A 6,252-nucleotide genomic window follows, 5' to 3' on the forward strand; every position below is an offset into this window, starting at 1 on the left:
TGCCTCAGCCTTCCAAGTTGCTGAGATGACAGGCACGTGTCACTGTGCCTGGCTCAAAGTGCTGTTTTAACCATTTCTTTAGTTGTGAAATGGAGTCCCTGCTTGCTCAAGGTGGATGAACCAGCAACTCAGAGGTAAGACTTCTATTCCATGCAGTTTCTCATTGTATTAGTCTGTTGCCACTCTGCTGATAAGCACATACCCAAGACTGGGTAATTTATTTCTTTTTTCTCTCTCTCTCTCTCTTTTTTTTTTTTTTTTTTTTTTTTTCACTCTAAACCAGGATTAGCTTTAAAAGGACTGGGTAATTTATAAAGAAAAAGAGGTTTAATGGATTCACAGTTCCACATGGCTGAGGAGGCCAGCCATGGCAGAAGATAAAGGCATGTCTCACATGGAGGCAGGCAAGAGTGAACTTGTGCAGGGAAACACCCCTTTATAAAACCATCAGATCTGGTGAGACTAAGTCACTATCACGAAAACAGCATGGGAAAGACCTGCCCCCATGATTCAGTTACCTCCTGTAGGGTCCCTCCTATGACACGTGGGAATTGTGGGAGCTACAATTTAAGAGAGATTTGAGTGGGGACACAACCAAACCATATCACCCATGCAGATGGGCTTGGAGATTACAGCACCAAATGTTTGGAAATGTGAAATCCACCAACAACATTCCACGTTGAAACAACCTTGTCCTGGCTTTAGAGATGACAGGTAGGGCCAGGCGTGGTGGCTCATGCCTGTAATTCAAGCACTTTGGAGGCCAAGTGGGGGCAGATCACCTGAGGTTGGGAGTTCAAGACCAGCCTGACCAACATGGTGAAACCCTGTCTTAAAAAAAAAAAGAAAAAAAGGATGACAGGTAGAAAAAACTCAATTATTCCCTAAACTCTTGTGCTAATGTACCACGTTTGCTTGTTTTTAGAGATGGACTCTTACTATGTTGCCTAGGCTGGACCTGGAACTCCTGGGCTCAACTGATCCTCTGGCCTCAGCCTCCCAAGTAGCTGGCACTATAGGCATGTGTCACTGCACCAGTCTTAGTATACCATGTTTAATTTGCTCTCTATTTAACTTAGTTGAAGGTAGGAAAAAATCCTTAAACATCAGTTTATCTGGTTTCCCGTTCAATAATTCTAAGAGCTAATTTGCAGAGAGCTTAAAATAATTTGAAGTAAGCTGTAGTAAAAGACCGAAAGTCAGGTGTTGATTGAGAATCTCCTTTCTAGAGAGGAGGTGTCTGACGAGGAGTCAAGCTAGGCCTTCGTGGTGGAAGGAGCAGGACGTGAGGTGGACGGCAGGGTGGGCAAGCAGCTACAAGGTCTAGACAGTCTCGGAAGATATGCTTGCTTGCCACTTTGAGACCATCAGCTATGTAAATATTGGAGAGCTTTATTTACAGCCTTCAAGAGGAATAATTTGTGACACTGAAGAATGAGCAAGAAAACAGGAAGGTGAAATCTACCTTTGAGGCTGTGTGGTCTGGGGAAAAAGTCATTGCTAATACTGATTTTACTTACCTAACTAAGCATCAGTGAAATATTGGCAGTGCTAAATGAAAACAGGGATGAATACAGGTCTCTTTTTTGCTACCTATTCCTCAGGTGGCCCAAGTTCCAAGGAGTAAGATTCTGTGTCCTCATCAGTTGGGGTATATCTCTAAATATTTGATAAATATTTATTTTTTCTTTTTCCTTTTCTTTTTTTGAGATGGAGTCTTGCTCTGTCTCCCAGGCTAGAATTCAATGGTGCAATCGTGGCTCACGGCAACCTCCACCACCTGGTTCAAGTGATCCTCCTGCCTCAGACTTCCGAGTAGCTGGGATTACAGGTGCCTGCCGCAGCGCCCAGCTAATTTTTTGTATTTTTAGTAGAGATGGGGTTTCGCCATCTTGGCCAGGTTGTCTCGAACTCCTGACCTCAGGTGATCCACCTGCCTTGGCCTCCTAAAGTTCTGAGATTACAGGCATGAGCTACCAGGCCTGGACTTGATAAATATTTAATGAATGGCAACAATTTGTTACATAGTAGTGATTGTGGTCACTTTTTCTTTTTCAGAATGGGGTCCCAGGGTACTGTCTACCTTATGTTCAATAACTATTGATAATGATAAAACAGTCACAATTCATCACACAACAGTGACTCTCATCTTATCGGAAGGCAGCTATGCACACCACTATAACCACTGTCACCACTATGCCACCAACGTCGCTCTCATCACTTAGATTTTTCCTTTTCAAAATGGGAGTAGAGGTTACTGTCTACTGTTCTGATTCTCACCCTAGGGTGAGAGTCTGTGAACAACTTGTATATGTCACAGTAGGTTGAAGTGGCTTGAGTCCCATGATTTCAGGAGCTAGACGTGGGGCCACGGAGAGGGATGTTTCTCTGGAACTTTTCAGGATGTAAACTCCTGGTTACCTTGCCAGAGATTGATGAATGGAAGTAAGCGTAGCACAGTTAGCACAAACATTGACACTACTAACCCTTAGGTGAGGAAGGATTCTCCGTAGAGCCCTCAGAGGGAGTGGGACCCTGCTGAGACCTGGATTGTGGACCTCTGTTCTCTGGAACTGTCACAGAATAACCTTCTACTGTTTTAAGCCACTCAGTTTGCAGTAATTTATTACGGAAGCTATAGGGCTTCAGTTCCAGATAAAACTGGCTGGAGCAAGAGCAAGAACAGCAACAACAACAAAACACAGCTTATGCTGGGGGCAGTCAGCAGGAGGAAAGGCTCTGCTTCCCCCAGAATAAGTTTCTGTCTCTAAAACACAAACTCCCGAGCGTTTCTCTCTTAGTGGTGAGAGGCCAGAGGCTGTGGCTTGGTTATTTATGCATGGCACTGTGTTTCTTCCTCTCTTCTTCCTTCTCCAATCTTTCTCTTCATTAGCAATGATGATAGAATTTCCTGGGCAAAATAATCCTTTATTTTGTAACTGGAAAATTTTGGCAAAATGTCACAATGTTCTAGTGTCCTAAAAGCTCAACATACTGGGCCTTAGGAACTTTCCAGGGGAGAGACAATAAGACCACAGTCTGCACAGAGCCTTCTGTGTGGCTGTGACAGCGAGGAGAAAAACAATCACGTTAATGTTGTTTGTCAGGATGGGGCTTTTTTGCTGCTGCTTTTTCATGGCAGTTTTTCACTATTCAGTCTAAATTTGTAAAGACCATTGTTTGTTTCCATTAAGAGAAACTGTTTATATCTCAAAGTTAACCCATCCTCAGTCCTACCTGTTATTTTCCATTCAGAAAGTATACTGAGTTAAATGGTAGCCACCCCAAAGATATGTCTATGTCTCAGAACCTGTTAATGTGACCTTATTTGGAAAAAGGATCTTTGTGGATGTAATTAAATTAAGGATCTCGAGATAAGGACTTCCTAGATCATGCAGGTGGGCCCTAAATCCAATGACAAGTATCTTATAAGAGACAGAAAAGGAGGGCACGATAGCTCACACCTGTAATCCCAGCACTTTGGGAAGCTGAGGCAGGTGGATCATTTGAGGTCAGGAGTTCGAGACCAGCCTGGTCCACATGGTGAAACCCCGTCTCTACTAAAAATATAAAAATTAGCTGGGCAGTAGTGGTGCATGCCTATAATCCCAGCTACTCAGGAGGCTGAGGCAGGAGAATCACTTCAGTCTGGGAGGCGGAGGTTGTGGTAAGCGGAGGTTGGGGCACTGCACTCTAGTCAGGGTGACAGAGTGAGACCCTGAAAAAAAAAAAAAAAAAAAAAAGGAAGAGCAGAAGATGCAGTGGGAGAAATGAGAAGGCCAAATGAAGATGGAGACAGAGATGGGAGTGATGCTGCCAAGAAAGCCCAGGAACACCTTTGGCCACCAAAAGCTGGGAAAACTGAGGAAGATTGAGGAAGGATTCTCCCCTAGAGGCTTCCGAGGGAGCGAGACCTGCTGATACCTTGATGTTGGACTTCTGGACCCCAGAACTGTGAGAGAATAAGTTTCTGTTGTAATAGCTTACTCAGTTTGCAGTATTTTGTTATGGCAGCTACAGGAAACAAATAAAGAAGGTTAGAAGGAAATGATGGGTTTATTCAAATCTTGTTGGAATGGAAGAGTCTATCCTGAAATATGAGTGGCATTCCTCAGGCCTTTGAACTCAGATGACCCAAGGCTGTGAAGAGATCTGGCCCAGGCCTGTCTCAACTAAATCCATGGCTTTGGCTGCACATTGGAGAGTCTTAATGTGTGGATCACATTTGAGAAACAAAACTTTCCTGTAGTATAAAGATATGCACACCCCAAGGAAGTCTTCTCATTCTACGCGGTATTTTATCTGATGAGACAGGCCAGTAGTTGCTTGCTTGCTTGCTTGCTTTTTCTTTTTGTTTTTGGAGACAGAGTTTTGCTTTTGTTGCCCAGGGTGGAGTGCAATGGTGCAATCTTGGCTCACTGCAACCTCCGCCTTCTGGGTTCAAGTGATTCTTCTGCCTCAGCCTCCTGAGTAGCTGGGACTACAGGAATGCACCACCATGCCCAGCTATTTTTTTTCTATTTTTAGTAGAGATGGGGTTTCACCATGTTGGCCAGGCTGGTCTCAAACTCCTGATCCACCCACCTCAGCCTCCCAGAGTTCTGAGATTACAGGCGTGAGACATTGTGTCTGGCCCAACAGTTGCTTTTTATAGCCCTTGGGAGGGGTGTTTCTTGTTAGTTCATTTGAAAAACTCCTGGTCCTTCCCTCCTCCTTTGTCCATGCACTTTCCAGCACCCCATCACCACCCTGCATGGCCTGCACCTTTCTGGAATCATCTTCCATGTGGCATTCTATGTAGCCATCCCCAAGCTGATAGAGTTGACAAACAAGATGAAACACCTTAGTACTTCCAGTTTAAGAGCTAAAAATACAAAGGATAATAGGTGACGGCTCTTGTCTTCTGTAAAACCATTGCCTGGTGGAGAAGATGCATATATAAACAGAGATCTGGGGGAAGATGTGCTAACGGATAGACAGTGGGAACAGTGGGAATGCAGTGGCTCACTCCTGTAATCTTGGCATTTTGGGAGGCCGAGGCGGGTGGATCACTTGAGGTCAGGAGTTCAAGACCAGTCTGGCCAACATGGTGAAACCTCATCTCTATTAAAAATACAAAACTTAGCTGGGTGTGGTGGCATGTGCCTGTAATCCCAGCTTCTTGGGAGGCTAAGGCAGGAGAATTGCTTGAACCTGGGAGGCAGAGGTTGCAGTGAACCGAGATCATACCACTGCACTCCAGCCTGGGCAACAGAGCAAGACTCTGTCTCAAATAAATGAATGAATGAATGATGAGGGATCTTTCAGCTGTCTGGGACACCCAGAGGAGGACTGCTTCTCCTTGGGAGAGTCTGAAAGCATTTGAGAAGACATGACCTTGGAGCTAAAATCAGGAGCTCTGCAAGCTGAGATGGGGGAGTAAATCATTCCTGGTAGATGAACATGAGGAAAGACATATAATGTGTTTGTGGAACAGCGAGAAGTTCGCGGTAACAGAACAGGGTTGTGAATGGGGCGTGAGTGAGTGCAGAAACAGGTTGAGAGGGTGGTTGGTGCCAGACCATTAAGAGCCTTACACATCCTTGATGACTCAAGCTGAATGTGTCCCAACTGAACTGGTTATCTTCCCTAACCCCCCTTCCCCTACCCCAGGGTTCTCCAGCTCAAAAAAGACACCATCACCCACCCAATAGGGGTCTGGTAGAGACCTGGGAGTCCATCATGCTTCTTCTTCACCCTCTTTAGTACCTCCTGAATCCCTCCTACTCTCTCCATTCTTATGCCAGGCCATCATCACCTACAGCCTGGACATCTGCTGCAGTTCTCCCTCCCCTCTCCCCGTTGTACCCAATCTCCTTGCTCCCAGTCTGGCTTGTCTCTGCAGTCTGTTCTCTACTTACAGCCAGAGCATTCCATTCAGAAAGCAGATTTAACCATATCACTTGGCTGTCTGTGTAAAACTCCATAAGCTACTTTCAATGGCTCACAAAGCCCTCTATGATATAGCTTCTGATCAAAACAATGCATGCACAGAGGAGCTTGGAATGGAAAGCAGCAGTGCCCTGACACCATGATCCCCACTCCCAGGCCTCCTCCCCATAGGCCTTCTTTTGGCCACTTCTGGGTTTTAGTACTCCTGGTGATTATCTCCATATCCCCCAGTAGTAACTTACACTGATTTATCAACCTTAAATAGCCTACTATAACAGATAAGAGTTTTCGTCTCCCTTCTTTTTTTTTTTTTTTTTTTTT

The sequence above is a fragment of the Cebus imitator genome, unplaced genomic scaffold, assembly GCF_001604975.1.
Source record: "Cebus imitator isolate Cc_AM_T3 unplaced genomic scaffold, Cebus_imitator-1.0 Scaffold76, whole genome shotgun sequence".
NCBI classification, from domain to species: domain Eukaryota; kingdom Metazoa; phylum Chordata; class Mammalia; order Primates; family Cebidae; genus Cebus; species Cebus imitator.